This window comes from Hydra vulgaris, chromosome 05, assembly GCF_038396675.1.
Source record: "Hydra vulgaris chromosome 05, alternate assembly HydraT2T_AEP".
In the NCBI taxonomy this organism is placed as follows: Eukaryota; Metazoa; Cnidaria; class Hydrozoa; order Anthoathecata; family Hydridae; genus Hydra; species Hydra vulgaris.
This window is the reverse complement of record NC_088924.1, coordinates 7,784,101-7,808,556: the sequence shown is the minus strand read 5'-3', so window position 1 is coordinate 7,808,556 and position 24,456 is coordinate 7,784,101. Positions and strand designations below refer to the sequence as shown.

Genomic DNA, 24,456 nt, shown 5'->3' with positions numbered 1-24,456 from the left:
CTTCTATTTTTGTAGGAGAACGCCGTAAAAATCTAAATTTTAATTAGGTTTGGCGCTGCGCTCTCCTACATAAAAAGGAATACGTTGGTCAGCTGAATAAAAATATGATAAAAAGACAGTACGCGTAAACAAATGCTCATAAATTGACTGACTCGTAAGCAAAAAAGAAAATAAACCAATGATATATTAGGAATAATTATGATATATTAATAATGTTAATAGTAATACATAACAATGATCTATTGATAATATTATCATTGATATAAACTAATTGATATTAATGAATTAAAAAAAGAGTGCTGACGGGTAACTACGGTGGTATAAAGATAATATAATTAAAAAGTATAAAAAAATAAAAATAAATCTAGTCTTGATATAGAGATTTAATTCATTCTGTCCCAAGTTATCTCGTAAACTATGAAGCGTTTTGTTTTAACAGGTACAACATCTGAAAAAAAACAAAAACAAAGTTAATCCATTTATTTTGCCAAGTATTTATTGATATACCACAACAACATCTTTAAAAAGCATAATTTTATATATATATATATATATATATATATTTTTTTTATATATATATATATTTTTAGTTGTTTATATATATATATATATATATATATATAAACAACTAAAAATATATATATATATATAAACAACTAAACAAGGTATATAGGTCTATAGAATATAACTTTGTGAACAAATTAGTGCTTTTTAAAGCACTAATTTGAGTTATATTCTATAGAAACAAATTTGTTGTAAGCACCAACAAATTTGAATAAATGCGACTAAGCTCCAACAAATTTGTTGGTGCTTAGTCGCATTTATTCAAATTTCTTACAATTATTATCTCAAATAGACTTTATTTGTTTATGGCTATTTTATAGTACTAGTTTTAATTAAATTAAAATTGGTGGACAGTTTAAACAGTCAATTTTCTTAGATTATAATGGCTTCTTACATGGAATATGACAAAAGAAAGTAATTTTACGGTTAAGAAACATTTCTTACGAGACGAAAAAAGGCAGACAACGATGTGTAAGTATACTGACTGCAAAAAGATTTTAAAAAATGGAGGTGGCTTAACGAAAGGTCTCCATACTTGTTTACTTTCCATTATTTTATTCCAGAGATGTAGTCAAGACAGTAAAGGCCAAGATCAAGACTAAGACCAAGACATTTGAGCTCAAGACCAAGACTGAATGCTTCAAGACCAAGACCAAGACATCAAAAAATCATCGCAAGACCAAGACCAAGACTTTGAAAGTTTTTACAAGACCGGGATCTTAGGATCTGGGATCAAGACTTAGGTTCTAAGAAGTCCAACGCAATAAAACTCATGCTCACACATGCTAAGGAAAATAAAGTTAAGAGATTTTTTTTTAAATTCTTCTAACATATAAAATGTTAGTTAGAACCTTGTCAAACCAACACCACGAACTCTTATTGAGAGCGGGAAGTTGCGGCAGTAGTATAAAAGGCCGATTCTGGGCCAAAAATTTATTTCAACCATAATTTCATATCATATTTAAGCCATGATCCTAACCATAAATTCTGAGCCGAAATAAAAAAAAAATATAAAATTAAAATAAGCTTCATCATAACCATAATCTCTATATAAATTATGATTACATCATAACCATAATCTCTATATAAATTATGATTACATCATAACCATAATTTCAGAGCCAAAATAAAAAAAAAATATAAAATAATGGTATAAAAACCATAATATATTAATATATTACGGTTACATCATAACTATAATTTCTGAGCCAAAAACATTTTCATAAAGATTTTGTAACTTTAAATCCATATATTTTAAGTTAAGCGTAAAAGTAAAATTGTTCTTTTAAGGCATAAAAACTTCCAGATTATCCAATTTGTTCATTCCCAGAGTTTAATGCAACCACTAATCTTCTTCCATTATTTTTTACAGGCCTATCAATTCTTTATTGTCAACCCATGAGTTGAATGTATCAGGGTACCCATACCACTTTACTAATGATTTGTTTTTTAATTTAAGAATAACTTTTTCAATGCTAAATATTTTCTGATTAGTTTTCTGCTGTTCTTGTTCATAAAAAGTACCTTGTATTTCTTCACCATTTTTGTCAGTTATTTCATACGTTGGTGGATCTGTGAACTGAATCTGTGATACAGTAAAAACCTCCTCAGTCCATCTCGGTGTGTATCCTTTTTCAAACGTTACCTTCTTTTTAGTTATCCTAACTCTATCACTAATTGAAAACTTTGGTTTAACGTGCTCTGATCGTGCCTTTCCATTTAGATTCAACCAAACAATATTCTCATTCTTTTTATCGCTAGCTGCAACTGGTGTCATTTTAATTGAAGAATGCTTTGTGTTGTTGTGTTAATTACCATTTCATCTAAAACGTCGATATATTTTCTAGAAGAATTAGCTGAAAAGTACTTAAACATTTTCTCTTTCATTGTTCTATTCCAACGTTCAACTACACAACTTTTTTCTTAGTTTCAGTAAAATATAACTTAACACCCAGCGCTTTAACATGTTTATTATAAAATTCTAAGCTTTTGTCAACCCATATTTTATTACACTTTCTTTCTTTAAAGATTTTATTTAATGCATCAGCAACATCAATTCCAGTTTTACTCTTCCATGGAACAATCCATCCATACTTTGAAAAAACATCTATCACCATTATTAAGAATTTTATACCGTCATTGAATTTGGAAAAAGATTGCATGTCAACTAAATCAACAGTCCATATTTAATTTATTCCATTTACAATAACTTTTCTTTTTCTGAAATGTTTTACAACTGGTACATGAAGTTCGTTTGCAAGTTTGTCAGTCCATTTTAATTCTTCATCCTGGTCTTTTTTACAAATCGTTGGTAGTTTTTTTGAACACCCAACCCAAACTTTGCTTTAGTTGATATAATAGGTTTTATAACTCCTCGTTCAATTCTTTCACGTATTGTTGGATTTTTTATAGCATCCATTTCTTCGAGCATAATTTTATCAGCTTTATTTCTTTTTGCTGTATCTGTAAAGTATTTATAAGCAAGATCATGATGGTAAGCTGCATTATCAACACTATCTACAGGTTTACTCCATTTTTCATATGCATCAGTAGAAGCTAATCGTTCATCTAAATTAGTACCAGGACCTGCTAAGCTCATACCAGGTAAATGCATATCGCCTGGGAGCTTTGACCATTGTAGTTTTATTTTGCTTGTTGCTGAATTAATTGAACTAACTAAATCACCTCCTGTTTTTGCGGATACAAATTTAGTTTTTGTTTTTCCACAAATAGCGCAAGTTCCGCGTAGCATATTTCTTTTGTTTTTACTCACAACGCTTATCGAGTTTAGTGTATTTGTTTTGTTTTTGCATTTAACACAGTACATTTTTTTTATATAGAGCAAATGAAAAAAATGGACTATATATATTTATCATGGAATTTAAATAATAATAAGAGAAATAATAAGCTGTTACCTAAAAGTATAAGAGAAATTATTGTTGGAATGTCAGGTTGCGGAAAAACTACTTTATTATTGAATTTACTTTTAAGACCTGGTTAGTTAAACTATAATAATTTAAAAGTTTTTGGAAAATCCCTTTTTCAACCAGAATACAAAATATTAAAACGATCATTTGAAAAAAATTACAAAAAGAAGTTATTCTTGAACTATTTAAGTTACTAGACAAAATAGAAAAATTAAATACGAACCCCGAGTTTAAATTTTCTGAAGACATTTCAAAAAATTTAAATCAGAAAACAAATATGGAGTGTAAGTTTTTTGAAACAGCAGAAGATGTACCAGATCCTGATGATCTTGATTTTCGTAAGAATAATTTGATGATATTTGATGATTTACAATTAACAAAGCAAAGCAAGTGTGAAAAATTTTATATAAGAGTAAGGCATAGTAATGTAGATTGTTTCTATCTTGCACAAAATTATTTTATGTTACCTAGACAAACTATACGAGAAAATACAAATTTTATTTGCTTATTTCCACAAGATTCAAAGAATTTAAATCATATTTATAAAGATCATGTTTATAAAGATATGACAAAAGATGAGTTTATAAGATTTTGTAAGGATGTCTGGTCAGAGCCTCATGGATTTGTTATTACAGATCTATCTTCTAAAAGAAATTATGGAAAATATAGAAGTGGATTAGATAATTTCTATATACCAACTTGTGAGTTAAAATATTTATATATAAAAAACAAAATTGACTTATGTATTATTGAGTGGAAATAGCAATACCATAAAAACTAAGTTTGCTTCTAATATTCAACTTAGACAAGATATAGCGTATGAAATGGCTCTAGTTAGTATAGAGACATATTACAGTTTTCCTAATATTGATTCTTCAAACAACAATTTTAGATATAGTGCAGATAATGGAGCAACTTGGCATAATATAAACATTCCAGAAGGATGTTATGAGATTACTGATATAAATGAATATATTTAATTGATTATGTCAGAAAACAAGCATATAAGCGCAGGAGTTGCAGGTATAAAACTTGAAAGAAATAACAATAAATTAAGATCAGTTTTAATTATTGCATCTGGTTATAAAGTTAATTTTACAACTTCAAATTTAGTTAGAACTATTTTTGGTTTTAACAGTGGAATATATTCATTAGGTTACAATATATCAACTAATATAGTAAACACATTACATGTTAATAGTATACGTGTTACAAGTGATATAATAGAATCATGTTATATAAATGGAGGAACAGAAAACGCTATAAATTTATTTTTCTCAACTGTAGGTCCTGGATTTAAAATTTTTCAAGAGCCGTCAAACTTAACTTATTTACCAGTAACACTAAAAACAATTTCAAAAATGGAAAATAAATTGCTCGATCAAAATGGAAATAATTTGAATTTACGAGGAGAAGAAGTATCTACTACATTTCATATAAGAGAAAAAAAATAATCTTGTATTAAACAAAATGAGTAAATATACTAGTATTAAAATAAATGTTTTGCAGGGTCAATTAGAAAAACTTAAAAAAGCAATTGAAGATGGTTATGGAGCTAGTATTAAATTATCATATATAGTTCTTAATGGTGAACATGTATTAGCTGTAACAAATACACAATTGAATAGATTATAATAATTAATTTATTCTAAAATAAATTCTAAAATAGAGGGAGGATTTATTGGTGCACTTTTACCTTTACTTGGTACAGCTGGAAGATTTTTATTATCAAGCGTTGCTCCAGCACTTGCAACAGGGTTATTAACAAGAGTAGGTTCAGCAGCTGGATAAACTATGGTTGATAAAATTTCTGGAAGGGGTATTGTGTACTTAAAAAAGAATGGACAAGGAGTTAAAACAAGTTTTACAAAAACAAGAACTTAAATTAAAAATGTTAAGTTTACAAGATTCTGTAATATTAGAGTCTGTTGCTGATATTGTGGTAAATGTTGTTAATAATTCTGTTTCTGATGTATTAATTAAAAAAGAAGAAAGTTTATGTTTAATTAATTTATTGTAAAAACTTTTTTTCCCTTATTAAAAATGGAATATAATTGTAATAAAATATACACAACTCTTCTAGGTGCACCTAATGAAAATCAGTCTCCGGTTGAAAACCAAGCTCATGTATATCGTCTACAAAAAATTAATGAGATTCAACAAGAAATAGAGCGTGAGAAAGAAAAGAGAACTATGTTAAGTAAAATGTTAAGTAAGTCATAGAGCTGTGAAAATAGTTTCAGCGGTTGATAATGTATTGATATATGTATTATAATTGATAAAGTATCATAGAGCTGTGAAAATAATTTCAGCGGTTGATAATGTATTACTAGCAAGTACTATGGCACTTGGAACTATTGGAATTGGTTTTTTGACAACGATAATTGAAGCACCAGTAGTTATTGTATGTGAGGGTATAGCATTAGCTGCAGGTGTGTTATCAATAATAGGTGGACAAATTAATAAAAAATTAAATCTAAAAGCAAAAAAGCATGAAAAGATACTTGCTGATTTAAGATACTTGCTGATTAAGATACTTGCTGATTCAAAACTAAATACAATAAGTGATTGTATTTCTAAAGCTTTAGTTGATGGTCATATAAATGACAATGATTATGAATTAATACTTGGTGAACTTAAAAAATTTCAAGTAATGCTTGAACAAATTAGCACAAAAATAAAAACTGAAATTGATGAACAAACTAAGGAATCATTAATTAAACAAGGAAGAGATGAGGCAATTAATATACTCCAAAGTAAATTTAGTAAAAACGTAAACGTAAAAACGCAAAATAATTTATTAAAGTAAAACGTAAAAAAAAACGTAAAACGTAAATAAACGTTAAACATAAAACACAGCATAAATCAGAAAATCTGCAACAGATTATCTAAGAATGTATACAAATAATAAAAAGTCAACAGATACTATATTTGGAATACATTCTAAAGATGATGAGTTATAAATTGGAAAAAAACCAATATTTATTAATGATGATATAACTATTGATAGTAAAACATATTATGGTACTCCTGGTCTTTGGGAGTTGATAACAAAGTTTAATCCTAATAAAGTAATATATACTGAAGATGATCTTCAAAATTATGAAAATATATTAATACAAACAGATGCAATTACTACTGAAAACCCATACAAACCAAGGTCGTCTAGGAGTGCAAAATACAGAGAAATAATAGCTCTAATTTGGAGAGATATAAAGAAAAATGAGAAGCGTGAATCAAAAGAAACAGGATTACAAGCTATAATTCTTCCTAACGATCCTAATGCGCTAATTGAAATGCTTGAATTACGTATAGCTGCATGGAAAGCAGGTAATACTGTATCAAGAAATAAAGCTATTGCAATTTGTGATGAATTATTAAGGTTTTATGAATAGTGCACAGTACAAATCGATACGAAATAAATAATAATTACATCTCAGTTCATATAAAAAAAATATAGTTCATAAAAAATACTAACAGTTATAATAAGAGATATGTAAAAAGCATGTTGTTGGAGGAAATGGCATATTCGACAGTATAAAAAATTTATTTAAACGAGCAGTAGCGTCAAAAGTAACAAGAGTATTATCAGCTATATTAAATAGGTTAGCTGCTAGCGATTTAGGAAAAACTGCAATAACTGCTGCTAAATCACCAGGAAAAGAACTTTCAACATTAGCAATAGAAGCTGCTAGAAATGGTGCAGTTGAAAAAGGAAATCAATTAATTGATAAAGCATCCTCAAAAATAGTTTCACAACCAAATACTCCTATTAGTGAAAAAAGTAAAGAAATACTTTCAAAATTAATAAATAAAAAAGATGAGGTAGCAACAAATATAAATAAAATAATGATGGGGGCGGCGATAAAAAATCAACGGAAAAAAATTCTCAAATGAATATGCTGTAAGAATTGAAGATCTAGTTAAAAAAGGACGAGGTCTTATAGTTGCGTAATTTTTATATAACTATTAGTTTTTTAGAATTGTCTAACAAAAAAACAAATTTATATTGGATATAAAAAAAAAACAAAATGACAACTTCTGAAGTATTAAATTTTACAAATCTAAATAAATATAAATCTAAATAAATATAAATCTAAATACATATAAATCTAAATAAATATAAATCTAAATAAATATAAATCTAAATACATATAAATCTAAATAAATATAAATCTAAATAAAAACAAATCTAAATAAAAATCTAAATAAAAACAAATCTAAATAGCGCTGGAGAAATAAGAATTAACTTTGAGCAACAAGATTTGTTCACACTCATCTGAGGCTTTTCTTTTGTTTGAAGGAAGACTTCTTAAAGCTGATGGAACATCTTATGCTAATGCAAATGCAGTGTCACTTACAAATAATGGTATTATGCATTTATTTAGTCAAATATCATATCAATTATCAAATCAAGAGTTTGAAGCTGTTTATCATCCAGGTCAAGCAACTACAATGTTAGGAATGCTTAATTACCCAAACGACGTTTAATTAGCACAAGGATTAAATCAATTGTGGTATAAAGATTCTGAAACAACAGCAGTACTTGCTGATATCTCAGGGTTTGCATTAAGGTGGCTCTTATAGAAAAAATACTCAATTTAAAAAAAAAATTCTAATTTTTTTTTAATATACCATTTGATTCGAAATTTATAACTCTTTAAGAAAATATATACATTTTGCATAAAATACTTACTAATATTACCTTACTTAAACTTTTTTATTGGTCAGTTTCATTTTTTTGCTAATAATTTCTATTTATCGGAAAACTTTGGTCATGATTTTCATAGCTTTTTAACTTTATTCTTTTTTTGAACTTCAAAACATGATATCTCGAGATTAAGAAAAGCATTTTGGCTGAAATTTTTAGAGTATGTTCCTTAATCATTAAGATTTCAGATGTACTAAAATGATCAACTAAGAATAGTTTTATCAATTTTTATAACACAACACCCGTTTTTTATTACGTAAAAATTTGTGGTTTTTAACAAATAAACAAAAAAGGCAATAATTAATATAAAAAATGAAGATAATGAGTGTTTTAAATGGTGTATCGCAAGAGCATTAATCCAACAGATAATCATCCTGAAAGAGAAGATAAAGAGCTTAAAAATCAAGCTGAAAAAATAAATTGAGAAAAAATAGAATTTCCAGTATCATTTAACCAAATTACACAATTTGAGAAAAATGATACAGATGTCAGTGTCAATGTATTTGGATATGAAAATTCATTAGTTCATATTTTACGTGAGTCGAAAATTAATAATCGTAAACATTTAATAGATTTATTATTAATCTCAAATGGTGTTACTAATCATTATTGTTTAATAAAAAGTTTAAGCAGATTACTTTCTTCACAAACATCTAAGAAACAACATAATATATAGTATTGTAGGAATTGCTTATTAGGATTTAATACTGAAGAATCTTTATTTAATCATAAACTGAATGTGACACACATAATTCAGTACGTATTGAACTTCCAGAACCAAATTCAACAATGCCATTTAATAAACATAAAAAATCTATGAGAGTATCGTTTGTAATATATGCTGAATTTGAAAGGTTTATCAAGCCAATTAACACTTGTGAACCAAATCTGAATGTGATTCCTATACTAAGCAATATCAAAGACACATTCTAAGTTCATTCTGTTATTATATTAAATGTTTTGACGAAAGTATTTATCAAAGCAGTCTAGTTACATTTAATGCGAGTAATGAAACGGATAATGTTGCACAAATTTTTGTTTTGCTCAGAAGAAGATATTAAGAAAATTTATAACATGATTAAGTTTCCAAAAAAATGATTAAAAAAGAGGATGATTTTAATGCAGCATTATCATGTCATATTTGCGAAGAAGATCTTGAAAAAGATAAAATAAGTGACCACTGCCATATTACTGGAACATATAGAGGCGCGGCTCATCAAAGTTGTAATAAAAATTATAAAATTCCAAAATTCTTTCCATTTATATTTAACAATTTATCTGGTTATGATTGTCACTTGTTTATAAAGAAATTATCAGGAGGAAAGTTGAGTTGTATTCTAAACCAGTGGCGGATTAAGACTTTTTGGGGCCCGGGGCTAATTAAAAGTAGGAGGCACCGTTCCACTAACAACGACAAAAATGAGTAAAACAATGACTTTCTTGAAAACGCTATCACTGATATTTATTTATATACAAACTGCAGAGGAATCAATGTGTTTTCAGTCTCAGATTTATCTTTTTTATGCGAAAAAAAACCCGGAGGCTGCAACTTTAATAATGTTACAAATTTCTCTTTTTCAAATATGAAACTACCTTCTAAATCATTTGAGTACACTTCTACAATTTTTTTTGCGCTAACTTGCAATTCATGGTACTAATAGATAACAGTTTCGATAGAAATCCAAATAACTTATTTACGTGGTTGTAACCATCACTTCTTATAGCTAATTGTGTCACAAGTTTGTCAATAAGTACAAAAAATGTATTCACTTGAAATTTGTCGGATACGCTAAAAGAATCAACTTGGTTTTCTCCGTTACTCAATTTTTTAATCTTACTTCAACCTTTTGTTCTTATCCGAATAGTCTTTTTCAATAAACGAGCTAAGTTTTTTTGATTCATTCTCAAATCTCGTAAAGTCGTTTCGTAAGTTTTTTACAAAGTCAATTAGTGAAAGTAACATACTGTTTGCTGTATGCAAATCTAATTCAACTTTTTGAAGAAGTTTGCTAACTGCATTAAACCTCTTAAGTATGTGATGCCAAAGTACAGCCATGAATGCAAACTCTAGCTTAGTGATCTTATTTAATAAACACAAAGCTTCATGACGAGTATCAGATTTTTCTTCTGTATCCTCAGCTATATGACATAGCGCTGCATGAATCCCATCAAAATTTTCTACTAAACTTTTTGAAGCATCTGACCTACATGACCATCGTGTATCTGATAGGCGCTTGAGTATAGCATGATTTCCTTTCAATAAATCCCATCTATGTGTTGAAGCTACAAAAAATGAATACAAACTCTGGAGAACGCCAAAATAGTTGATAGAATTGATGCACTCACTGATACTGCACTGCCCTACTAAATTTAAAGAATGTCCAGCGCAGGGGATATAAAAAGCTAATTCACTCCGCTCTTTTAAACGTGCTTGTAATCCAGAATATTTACCAGACATATTCCTTGCATTATCGTATGCCTGTCCCCGACAATTGGTTAAATCAATATCATATCTTTCCAGTAGATCTAAAATGTCAGTAATCAAAATATTACCGTCGTGGCTTTCAATTTGTAGAAAACAAAAAAATCGTTCATACACGTGGCCATTTAGATAATAAAAAGATATCACAGAAAGTTGATCCACGTGAGAAATATCAGGAGTCAAACCTACGATAATTCCCCAGTATTTTGCTTTTTTTATTTCGGTAATAATGTACGTTAAAACCTTTTGAGACATAATATCAATTAGCTCTTCACAAATAGTTTTAGACAAATAATTTACATTACCTTTGCCTTTATTTGCAAAAGTGTCAATGTGTTGCTTTAAAACTGGATCAAATTGAGTCAACAATTCTAACATGCCTAAGTAATTTCCGTTATTTGACGATCCTATAACTTCATTATGGCCTCGAAATGCTAAACCTCTTCCGGATAAAAAACGAATAACCGCTACTATTCTATTTAAGATTGCAGACCAATAATTAAATTCCCTTTTAATCTGGCTTACCATATGTTCATCGACATGAGTATTTTGTTTTATGAATTCTATCCACTTAATCATACATTGAATATGTTCCTTGCTGTTTTCGTGGCCGAAAATAGTTTGTTTAGCTTTTTTCCAATTGTAAAAGCCACTTTTGACAAATACGTTGTCGAAATCGGTTGAAAACAACTTGCAAACATAACAAAATACACATCCAGTGGATTCAGGAAACATTAACCATTTTCGGTCACACTTTTCGCCATTATTCATCACTTTTTGAAAATATTTAACCGAATAATATCTGTACTGGTTTTTGAACATCCGCTTCGAAGATTTGAAATTAGAGTCTTTATTTTGAAAAAAAGCATACCCCATGTTTAAATACTTCATACATTCATTTTCCTTTAATTGTAATGGCCATAAAGCAGGGTCTTCGCGTAAAATGGTATCTAGGAAAAAAAATCATGATAAATAAGCCTAATAAAAAAATAATAAGTGACAATTTATAGAATAAAAATATTAACTGCCTAAAAAGTAAATTGTTTGTTTAGCAGATGTTAGAAGTGTCATTAAAGATAGTAAAAATTGGAGTACCTGAGTCAAGCTCATTATTATGCATTGTAGATTCAACACTTTCAACTTCTTGAATTTCATTTGAAGGACTTTAGCAGGCTACCTCATTTTCCGTGTTATTGTTTTCATCTTTTCTTTCATTGTTTTTATTATTATCTACAGTTTGTGGAAATTGCATATTAGTTTGGTTTGATGAAAAAAAAATTGTCATTTTCGGAAGTTTAGCTACCATTTCCTCTCTCTCTTTCTTCAATCTTCTTTTACAAGCTCCACTTTCATATTTTTTTAGCATTTTAATTATAACTGTATAACCTGAAAAGTGTTAAACTATTCTTTTTTTCTCTTTCACGAATTTAGCGCTTCAGCTATTAAATGCATTCACGCAAGAACTCTTTTGTGCGGAAGTACAAAAGAATTGTAGAATTGCAATCGTTAATGCATTTTCAATAACAATATAATTATTCAAGTCATTAATAATTTTCCGAAAGGAATTGTTTTTGTAGCAATTTGTACAAATGTTACATTCAATTATTGCTATAAGGCGCTGCTGCCAATCTAGTAATTTTTTTTTTGTAGAAGTAGTTGTGCTCCTTCGTTGTCAAAGTCCGGAAAAAATATATAATGCAGCGTTTTTGTTGACAGTTATTTTATTTTTGTGTTTTTGTTTTCAGACAATTTAGTAAATTTAACTTTGGATCTTTTAAGTTAATAAAAGATTTAATTTTCAGAGTTAATAAATAATTATTTACTTTGAATCGGGGCCCCTAAAATTGTGGGGCCCGGGGCTTTAGCCCCCCCCCCCTTCCTTGATCCGCCACTGTTCCAAACAATGAAGAAAAATATATTAGCTTTTCCAGAGAAATTAAATTTGGTGAGTTTAATTTCTCTAGAAAGTCATGCGTAAACTCCGTTTCATAGATAGGTATATTATGCCTTCTAATTTAGATAGTTTATCAAAGAATTTAACAAAAGATCAATGTAAAAATATCGGAAAATTATATTCAGGTAAAAAGTTAGATTTGTTTCTAAGAAAAGGTGTGTACCCATATGATTGGGTTGATTCTATTAATAAATTGTCTGAAACACAATTACCACCAAAAGAATCGTTCTTTTCAAAGTTAAATGATGAAAGTATAAGTGATGATGATTACTCACATAAACAAATTGTATGGAACGAGTTTAATTGTAAAACATTAAGAGATTACCATAATTTGTAAAATGTTTCAGATGTGCTCTTACTAACTGATGTGTTTGAAAATTTTAGAGATGTTTGTATTAATTGTTATATATTAGATCTTGCTTGGTATTGTACGTCACCAGAATTTGCTTGGGATGCAGCATTAAAGAAAACAAAAATGAAATTAGAATTGCTGAGTGATTATGATATGATATTAATGATAAAGCAAGGAATAAGAGGGGGAATTAGTATGATATCTAATAGATTAGGAACATCTAATAATAAATATATGAATGTTAAGTATGATCAAAGCAAACAATCAACATATATACAGTATATAGATGCTAATAGTTTATATGGGTGGGCAATGAGTGCACCACTTCCAATACACGGTTTTAAATGGATGGATGAAAACGAGTTAACAAACTGGAAATCAAATTTCCTGTATACTAGAAGTTGATTTAGATTACCCTGAAAATCTACATGATGATCATAATGATTATCCACAATCACCCAAAAGAATAACCGTTGATAAAGTTGAAAAATTAGTACCTAACTTGAATAATAAGAAAAGTTATATAGTTCATTATGAAATTCATTGAACTAAATGCAAAACTAAGTACTAAAGCAACTAATGATTTTGAAAAAGACTTTTTTAAACTAATAAATATTTCAGTATTTGGAGAACCAATGGAGAATATTGAAAACAGATTTGATATTAGATTAGTTACAAACAGAGATGAGGCTATTAAACTAGCATCTAAACCAAACTATGAAAGTAGAACAATATTTGATGAAAACTTAATAGCAATACATATGAAAAGAACAAAATTACTTTATAACAAACCAATTTACTTAGGTATGTGTATTTTAGATTTAAGTAAAACACTAATGTATGAATTTCACTATGATTACGTAAAAAATAAATATTATGATCGAGCAAAACTATTATTCACAGATAAAAATTCTTTAGCATACGAAATAAAAACAGAAGACTTTTATGCAGATATTTCTAATGACGTTAAAAGCAGATTTGATACAAGTGATTTAGACCCAAAGCACCCAGCAATTAATAATGTAGGTTTTAAAGTTGGTGCTAATGAGAAAGTAATAGGGATGTTTAAAGATAAATCAGCAGGAGCACAAATTGAAGAATTTGTAGGACTCAGATCAAAGTTGTATTCTTACAAAGTACTCGGAAAAGATAACAAAAAATTTAAAGGAGTAAAGAAAAATGTTGTTAAAAAGTATATAACACATGAAGATTGCAAAGATTGTATAAAGAATAAAAAGATTCATATTAGGAAAATGAATGTAAGAAAATCCCATTTACATGAAGTTTACACAGAAGAGGTCAATAAAGTAGCTTTAAGCTTAGAAGACGATAAAAGAGTTATTTTAAAAGATGTTATACACACATTAGCATATGGAAACTACAAACTAAAATAAGAAAAAAAAAATAATTTTTAAGTCAAAGAATAGGTCAAAGAGGTCAAATCGGTCAAAGAGGTCAAAGAGTTATTTTAGAAGAAAAAAAAACAATTTATAAGTAAAAATGGAAAAGATTAATAACAAATATCACAAACTTATCAATGTTGAAGGAATAATTTTAATTGATCAAAGCAGCAAAAAAAACGAAAAATAAAACATTTTAAAGGTGTATCTGTAAGAGATGAATTACCTAAAAATATACACAAAAAAGAATGTGGAATATTAAATAGGGGAGACCGGGGCTAGTTGACCGCAGGGGTAAGTTGACGAACTGCGTTTATCTTTAGAGCCTTTCATCAGAAAGTGACAAAAATTACTCAGAAACTTCCTTATTGACCATTTCATCATTCACTGTAGTATTGTCAGGATTCGCGCATGCGCATGGGAGATGATATGCGTTTTTTGGACATAAACGTAACTTTTAGAACATCGCTTCCTTTTTACTTTACAAAGAAAATATTTAGTCGTATGAAAAAAAAATTATTGTAAAAGTTCCAGTCACAATTGGTTTACTATATCCAGTCAGACTTTTTTTTCAAGGCTGTCGTTTTTCAGGATCTATAGACTGTTTATTAAAAAAAAAGCTTTCGGGGTAAGTTGACAAATTTTTCACGGGGTAAGTTGGCTCATAGCATTTACTATGGAAAAAAATATTTATTTTTATAAAATTATTATTATTATTTTTTTAATTTTTAACAATATTGAAAATATTTATTCTTACAAAAAAATTAAAAAAAAATTTTTTTTAGTTTTTTTTTCCACACATAAAAGGTGGGCTACTGTTTCAAACAGTATCCCACCTTTTATGTGTGGAAAAAACAAACAAACAAATCTGTTTAAAAGCCAAACAATCTGTTTGGCTTTTATACGGACTAATATTTGATACCAGCTAAAAGTAATATTAAATTTTGGGATAAAATTGTTGCAAAAATTAATTTAAAAAAATTTTCTATTAATTTTGCACTTAATAGTGCATTAATAATCATTTTTATAGTTTGCGCCAACTTACTCCACCATGGTAAGTTGGCGCAAATTTTTTTTTTTTTTTGAGGGTCCGGAAAGGCTTCAAGAATTTTTTTTTGTAAATGAATGCAAATTTTATAAGATACCCTAATCCATACTCTTTAAGACTACACTTTAAAATTTTCAAAAAAATGTACTGTTAGGGGGACAGAGCTCATAGAGTAAAAACCGAGCTAACTAGCCCCGGTCTCCCCTACAGGAGATTTAAGTACGCAGGGATTTCATTGGATTTGCTGGTATAAAGACGGAGATAAAAAACTTTGACTCTTTAAAAAGTTTTGACTCTTATGCACAACCACCACCAGTTGAAATTGTTAATTATTTAAAAAGTCCTGTTTATTAAAATAGTGAAAGAGTTCAGTTTGGAAATACCTCATTCTGTGGACACTTGTGTCTATATGTTTTAAAAAAACTAGATAAAGGATGCGATTTTCAGAATATTATTAATATTCTATGGTAAAAAAAATTTTCTCTCTATATATAAATGACTGTTGATAAATTCGGATGCAATAATAGTTCAACTACAAATCAAGTAGCAAATGGTTTAACAACATCTCAAGTTACTAACTTGCTTATTAGGAGAGATGGATAAAATAATGCAACTAGAAATATTAATATGAGTTCTAATAAATTGAAAAATTTAGCAGAACTTACTAACTCAAATGACACTGCTACAAAAAACAATGTTAATAATATAATACCTGATCCCAGCAGTTTAGAAATAATACCAAATTCAAGGTTAACATGCATGGGAGTAAAATCACAGACACTTGCACCACATACAGGTAAGTATGGAACATGAGAGTAAAATCATAGACACTTGCACCACATAAAGATCAGCAATTTTTATTCAAATTGCTAACTATAATTTTCTGAGAATTCCTAGTATTCTCAGAAAATTATGGTTAGCAATTATAGGAACAAGTGCTACTGGAACTGTACCAGGTAACGTATTTATTAAAATATACGCAGATAATACACTTTGCATAGAAAATTCTTCTTCTTCTACATCTATTAACGGAATAAATGGTATAGGTTTAACCACTGATTTTTTATTTTTTATCACTTGGTGAACCATATTATGCAAACTCTTAACAAGGTTGTAATGTATCTACTAATACTGGATTAGGAAGATACTTTACACTTGATTTACCATTTAAAGCAAATCTAGCAATTGAATTGCTCAATAAAACTGGTAATACACTAACATATTGGCTACAACCTTTTATTAAATTAGGTCCATCAATACCACAATCAATTTCATCTCTTAAATTATACTCATCAACATTTAGATATTTGAATACAGTTTATGGTAGAGAATATATATTATTGGATACTGTAGGTAATAATAAAGGTGTTTATTTAAAATATATTAGATTTCATGTTGTTGGTGCATCTGAAAATTGGTGGGAATCAAGAGTACGCATGTTTGACGCACTCAATTCTCCTGTAAATACTAACTCTGTTATACAACCTTGGACGCCATATAACTATAGTAATTGTACAATTTTTCCTGGATATGATGTTAATAGTTCATGTTATTACTGTTCATCTGGTTTAGAAAGTTTTTATCATTTTTCATGGAACGGTGTTAATGTGCCCTCATTTAATAATACATCATCTGGACTATTGTATCAATCAAAAGCTACAATTGACTCAACAACTACTATCTCATTTTACGTAAATTATACCGATTCTATGCCTAGCGTTGCTGATGGAAGAAGATTAGTAGTCACATTAAACTCTGGGATGAACAAATTCGACAATCTGGAAGTTTTTATGCTTTAAAAGGACAATTTTACTATTACGCTTAACTTAAAAAAAAATTGGTTTAAAATTACAAAATTTTTATGAAATTTTTTTTGGCTCAGAAATTATAGTTATGATGTAACCATAATATACTAATATATTATGGTTGTTATACTACCATTATTTTTTTTTATTATTATTTTGACTCAGAAATTATGGTCATGATGTAATCATAGTTTATATATAGATTATGGTTATGATGAAGCTTATTTTATTTTTATATTTTTTTTATTTCGACTTAGAAAGTATGGTTAAGATCATGGCTTAAATATAATATGAAATTATGGTTGAAATAAATTTTTGGCCCAGAATCGGCCTTTTATACTACTTGCGGCGATCTTCGGTTTGTTATCAATAACTAACCCATTCACTGAGTTGACCTTTTTTGAAGGAATCAAGAAAGTAAAGACAGTCGAGGTCCGAGACCAAGAACAATACTCTAAGCTTTCAAGACCAAGAATAAGACCAAGGCTAAGACCAAGACCTTAGGCTTCAATACCAAGACCAAGACAGTTAAATATGAGTCTCGAGGCGTCTCAAATCTAAGACTTTGCTCTCGAGACCTACATCTCTGCTTTACTCTCCACTACTCCACTTAGTTTTCATCCATAAAATTACCCTCACACCAACTACTATTTCAGCAAACTCACCAGTTAACCCATCAACAAAAAAAACCAAAACGTTAACCATTTATTTTTCGATAATGGAGAGAGAAGAAAAATCACTTTCTGCAACACTTGCCCAATTAACCTCCCTTGATGGGATTTCGTTTAACGTTGTATGCCGTTCTAGTGATATACGTGTAGGTCTTATAGCTACAGGATTCAAAAGTTTACCAGCAACAGTCAACACTGTGCGTAAAATGGTTGTGGATTAGAGCAAAAAAACAAGGAGTTTTTTAATTACTGATATAGCCATCAAAAAAACCTGAACTTGACGTAGAAGAAAGATTTTCTTTATCTTTTGATAAATGGACATAGATGCGTAACCGTTGCTACATTAATATTAATTTACATACACAAAACTGTCAGTTCTCGAGCTTAGGCTTAATTTGTATAACAGGATTAATGTCTGCAGATAAGTGTATTGAGCTATTAAAACAAAAGCTTGCCCAATATGATTTGCGAAAAGATATTGTTGGTATACATTATGAGTTTTAAACTTTTCACTGACAGAGCAAGTGGAGAGTATTACCGGTAAATTAACTGTTATGTTTTGTCCATGGTGAGCAACTGGCCGTTATTAAATTACTATAATAAAAGCAGGATATAGATCCGCAATTTGACAAAGACGAACAATCAGATATAGAAGACAATTTTTCAGAGAGTAACTCGTGCAAGGATGGTAATTTTTCTGACAACAATGTATTTGTCGATCTCAATGCTAGCCATAAAAAGCATCAAGGAACCCAATATAATGTTACTGAGGTAATTGTGGCGCTGTGATCAAAAAGGTGCGAAAGTTAATTGTAATGTGAAGACAATCACCAAAAAACCCCGATGTTTTGCAGAAGTATGATGCGGCTGAATTTGGGAAGCAAGTAATACTAATAAAAGATTGTAAGACTAGTCTTTTGTCAATGCTTCAACGCGTCTATTAATTAAAATATATACAAGTATACAAAAGGCATCAATAAACTAAAATCTACCGGGAGGTGGACCTTTGGTTTTATCTAATAATAAGATTAAAACTGTATCTGCTATCATTAATGCGCTAGTCCCAGTAAAAGCAACAGTTAAGGTCCTTTGCCGTCGGGATGCTAATTTGTTTACAGCTAATGTTGCCGTTAGTTTTATGTTAAAAAAACTTAAAGATGATGACAACGTTATAAATGTTTCTGTACTTCATATTTTAGAGTATTTTTTACCTTACTCTATTTTGCTTTATTTTTTCGGTTATTATTCCTTTTTTTACACGTGTATTTTTGGATTTTGGGGTGGTTATAAATTGTTTGGAGGGGTCGGTGTTTCGGGGAAAAAAGCATAGTTTGGATGGAAAGTAATTAATTGAAATCGAAGAGATTTTTGGTGAAATTTTGAGGTTTACTCCACCCTTGCAATAAGCCAGGGGAGAGTACTCATGATGTGCTATTATTATTGCACACTACCTATAGATCGTGGCACATAAAAAAACAAATCAATTAGACGGTAAATAAACGTACCAAATTTAGTTTAGTTGTCTAAATGGCATCTTTTTTACATTCCGCGCCGATCGGGTGTTTTTAAACAGTTGCAACAACCTCATGGGCATTTATCTCCGAGCTGGGAAAAATAGCAAATATTCAAATTTAGTTTAAAACGATTTATTTTAATAACAATTTTATTTGAGTAGAATTTTTTTTGAACTAAAAAGTTAGTCGTGTAATTTTAGTTAGACTAAAGAGTTAGTAGGGTAATTTTAGTTAACTAAAAAGTTAGTCGACTAATTTTAATTAGACTAAAAAATTAATCGACTAATTTTAGTTAGACTAAAACTAACCTTAATTCCCACCCCTACTATATTTCGATTAATATATCAGTGTCTTCTTTCAGGGCTACATTAAAAGTCTGCAGACTGCTACGTGAAGCGATTTTTGTTTAACGTTATTTTTTCTCTACTGTGTGTAGTATCCGAATGAAGTGTGAAATGTTTCTTTTTATATTGAAAAGATTTTAAAAATAGAGTCGCCAAACGCAATTTAAACATTAATTAATCGAGATATACAAAATGTTTTAGATAATTTTATTATGATTGTAATATGTAAATTATACTTCTAAATCTCAATGTTGAATTAATTTCTATTATTATTTTAGATTTTTAGTTCTTTATTCATATTTGTTAACCGGGTATTAGGTTACAACGCCAAGACGTAGGCTGATTGATTTACCTAAGTGTATGAGCTAGTAATGTTATTTAATAAATTGGAAAAAGTTTATCTATGCTTTGTTTTTGATGAGGTCATGTAATAAAAATAATAAACAATTTCACTAAAATAAAGTGTCCAAGTTTAAAGAAAAGTACAAAAATAATATTAGGAAGGTTCATGCCACGAAATTGAAGCGCGAATTACAGAAGGTCCTATATCGAAACGCTGTCGCTCCAACATTGGCTTGCCGCTCTATATTCAAAATTCTGCCGAATCTTAATAAAAAAGCTCACTCTGTAATGGATGAGTCTAAACCAATGATATATTATATAAACTAGATGTTTAACTTGTGGGAATTTTTTGGACAAAAAATGAAGCACCTTTTTTTTGTTTATAACAATAGTCGCCATTTGTAAAAAGGGCAAAAACTGAAGCCGAAGTGTGGAATAAAAGTTAAAAATGCAAGTTAAAAGCTTCTAATAAATTAAAGATAATTCAAAAACAAGTTTTAATACTCATAAAAGTTTTTTTTTAAGCCTATGCTTATTAAAAAGAATTTTAACTAAAATTGCTTCAAAAGCGTCTGTCGATTTACTTTTTGAAACACAATTTTTTGTCAGTAACAAAGATATGCCAATTAATGATTTGCCTGATGATACAGAGTGTCATTGCCACTAAAAGCAGTAGAGAGTTTAAGTACTCTAGAAAAAAAATTAAAAGACAGGAAAATACTTAAGCATATGGTAAATATTTTTTTTACGATCCGTTTATGCATTTTGTATGATATCTTTATACAAATTTTGTACTTAAAACAAGATATTCTTTGAAGGTTTTTTGTAAATGCGATTTTATATTAATTTAAGTTAAAAATTAAATCAAAAATAAATTAATGAATTATTATTTTACAAGTATTCTTATTTCCGCTTAACACTTTTACATAAATAATATTTAAATTTAAAATATATTTATTTCATTTAAGAAAAGAAAAGTTTAAAAGATTTGTTTACAAATTTGATCCGCCATTTGTAAAATGGGCATAAAAAGCGGCTTCACTTTTTGGATCGAAGTTAGACATCTAGTTTATATAATATATTATTGGTCTAAACTGTTTGTAAATAAACATTGAACATCTTTTACAATCACAATACCTTATTCCTCTAACAATTTGGAATTCAAAAAGGGAATTTAAACCATCATGCAATAACTGATCTAGCCAAACTCTAGACAGGTTGGCTAACAGAAATCTATACTCTCGGCATGTTTATTTATTTATCAAAGCTTTTAACACTATCATAAAATCTTCCTCTGCAAACTTGAAAGATATGGTGTATAAAATAGCAGTTGAACTCAGCAACAACGCTATTTAGTAGACAACTTGCCTTTGTTAACTACTTTAGCTAATTAAAAAATAAAAAATAAGTTAATAAAACCATCTACTTAGTAAAAAAACATTTAAATATTACTACTTTATCTACTTTAAAATTAAAAAATTTATACCGTAATATAGTAAATTGATCTGCAGAACTTTATCTTCTTTTACCAACGATCTCAAATCCAGCTAGTTACCAAAAGGTAGGATATCGAGACTGTGAGGATTTACCCAAGATACTCACTTCAAATTATTTTTTAAGGGAAAAATGAAAAATTTGGTAAAAGGGTTACTAAATAAACAATTTTTATCTAAAAGTAATAAATAGTGTCAAGCAACACCTAAACAAAAAAAAATATTTTTTTTGGTAAATTTTTTTTGGGGGTTTAAAAAAGAAACAGATGAGGTTACTAGATTGGAAATGAAAGTACATGTGAAATAGTTAAATTACAGACAACAATAATAACAATAACAAAATTATTTTAAACAGTATATAAACTTTTGATATGTGCAGCAAGTATCTAAAAGTTCAGAAGTTTACTAATTTAGAAGTTATTGATAACAAAAATGTGCGACCAGTGTATTTAACTAGATTTAATTTTTAAACTTTTCTCTGTTTCACCAAACCACAACAACCATTCTCCCAGACAGCAAGCTTGCATGGGCCCAACGTAAGTTTTAACATTGACAAATTTATTCCGTTGGGCTAATATTTAGTAAGTATTTTTTTCGGCGTAATATTTCAATTCTGCAAATCGGTTTTTCAAAAATATCGTACTAGGTTGGGCCAACATTTGGCCAATTTAGTTTCGGCTAAATATTTTGCTATAAAAGTCTGTTTTTACACGAATACCGTAGCCAATATTCTGCCAATGTAGTTGCGGATCATTTTATTGGTATATCTTTAAAATATATTTATTAGACAACTTATCTAATAGACTATGGTAGTATTGTATTACCATAGTACTTAAAACATACATTGTATAAAATGGTATGATTTTATAAAATAAAGAAAGGTTTAGATACATTACTTGATACATTTTGATACATTTTTTGATACATTTTCCATTTTATTAAATTATAAAAAATAACAAAATAGGCTTTATTTATTAATCTTCTAAGAATCTAAGAAGGTTACCCCATAAGAAGTCAACTTCAAGAGGTTCTTGTGACTTAATGTTTTATTTCTTTTAAATAATAAAATATTAATTAACATTTAAATAATGTGCTTATAACATTTTACTACACTATCTAAATTATCAATGTAAAAATAAAGGCAATAATCAAGTTATTTTTGTGTAAGATCTTACAGTTATTTTTTTTCAATACTTATTACTGTATGACATTACTGAAGACATTTTGGCGCTACTGTAGTTTCCCCCCCCCCCCCCTTTTTATTTTTGTTTTTTTGCTGATTATGATAGAGAATTTTATGCTGATTAAGAATCGTATAAAAACAAAGGTCTGATAATCAATAGAAAGTGCTCTAATTCGCTGTTAAAGTTTAAAAAGTTACACTAAAAAACGCTAATATTCGCCATTTTTTTAAAAACGTTTTATGTCAAAGTTTACATTGTGAAATCAATCGTTTAGAAAATCTTTTTTAATTACGCAACCCAGCATATAAAACCTCATAATCAGCGATAAAAAAAAGGGGGCTGGGGGTGGAGAAAAACTGCAGTAGCGCTATAATACCTGCAAATTTTACATCACTAGTGTCATTAGATATAAAGTTTTATATATGACTACTACAGTAGCATTGTGGTTGTTAGAAGCTGATGTTTTAAATTTTAAATATGTTTCTTTTATTTTATTTTTTCTGTATTTGATTGTAAAACCCCATCTACCAACATAAACACAGTGTACAAAAAGTGATATCACTAGAATCTAAATTCTACTTATGTAGAGCTTTAAAGCTCTACATAAGTACATACAAGCTTCTCATAGCTCTACATCTACAGCTCTAGCCATTGGTCTTATAATAAAATGCCTGGCAATATTAGAAAGCTTTCTAATATTGCCAGGCATTTTATTATAAGACCAATGGCTAGTCCATAATAGTTGATTGAATTATGAGATTAAATCAATAAATAATCATTAAAAACAATTAAAGTCAAAAAACTCAATTTAAATCATGGTTTTTATTCATTTGATTTAAATCGTGATTCAAATCAATTTAAATCAACTGATTTAAATCAAAACAACCCTGTATATATTCCATCTTTCTGAAGCAGTGGGATTATTATGCTTGGTTTTATTAGTTTTTAATAGATTTTATTGGATATCGTTCATATTTAGTTTGCGTACAACAAATTTAAGCGTATGCATTAACCTTAGTTATAACATAATTATTAATGAATTTATTTATAGATTTTTATAGCAAAGCAAGATTGAACTTAGCAGAAGGCTAAACTTCTGCTCAGGAGACAAAAAAAGTAGACAGAAAAAATGATCAGCCACAATAAAGATTGAAGAGACAAAAAATTGTGTTTATCTTGGTGTAGGTGATTCATCAGATTATTTTAGTAATGATTTAACCTCAATTTCACATAATAATACAAAAAATATTAATAAACTTTGGGATTTACCTGTAACTTCAAACTCTTTGTAGATGTTCAATGTTTGCTCTAAGAAGTTGAATGAAATTTCCGAAGACTTTTTCATATATTACAGTCAGAAAGTCAAAGTGTTTATGAACATTTTATTGTGCAATATTTAACATATCAAAGCTTACACCAACATTGAAATCCAATTGAAATCAACTTATAGGAAAGAAAACATTATATTCATATGAGTTTAAAGTTTTAACAGTCGCTGATGATTTATTTATTATTTATTATATAAATGTATATTTAGATTTAGACTAAGGTAATACAATATTTTTATTGATGATGTTATTTTTAAAAGTTGTATTATTATTTATATTCAGAATAAAAATTTTTAAAAAAAATTATTTACAAACGTTGTTTTAACATGAATTTTTT

At 28.5% G+C, this 24,456-nt stretch overlaps 1 long non-coding RNA gene across 1 annotated transcript; it reads right to left on the bottom strand.

The window, feature by feature from the left end:
* Positions 1-184: 184 nt before the first annotated feature.
* On the bottom strand, positions 185-24,268 carry LOC136080509 (uncharacterized). The gene is made up of 3 exons (XR_010638497.1): positions 24,061-24,268; positions 21,601-21,715; positions 185-448 (listed from the first exon to the last, which is right to left on the bottom strand). It is a non-coding gene; the product is annotated as an uncharacterized LOC136080509 (long non-coding RNA).
* Between the last annotated feature and the right edge of the window lie 188 nt (positions 24,269-24,456).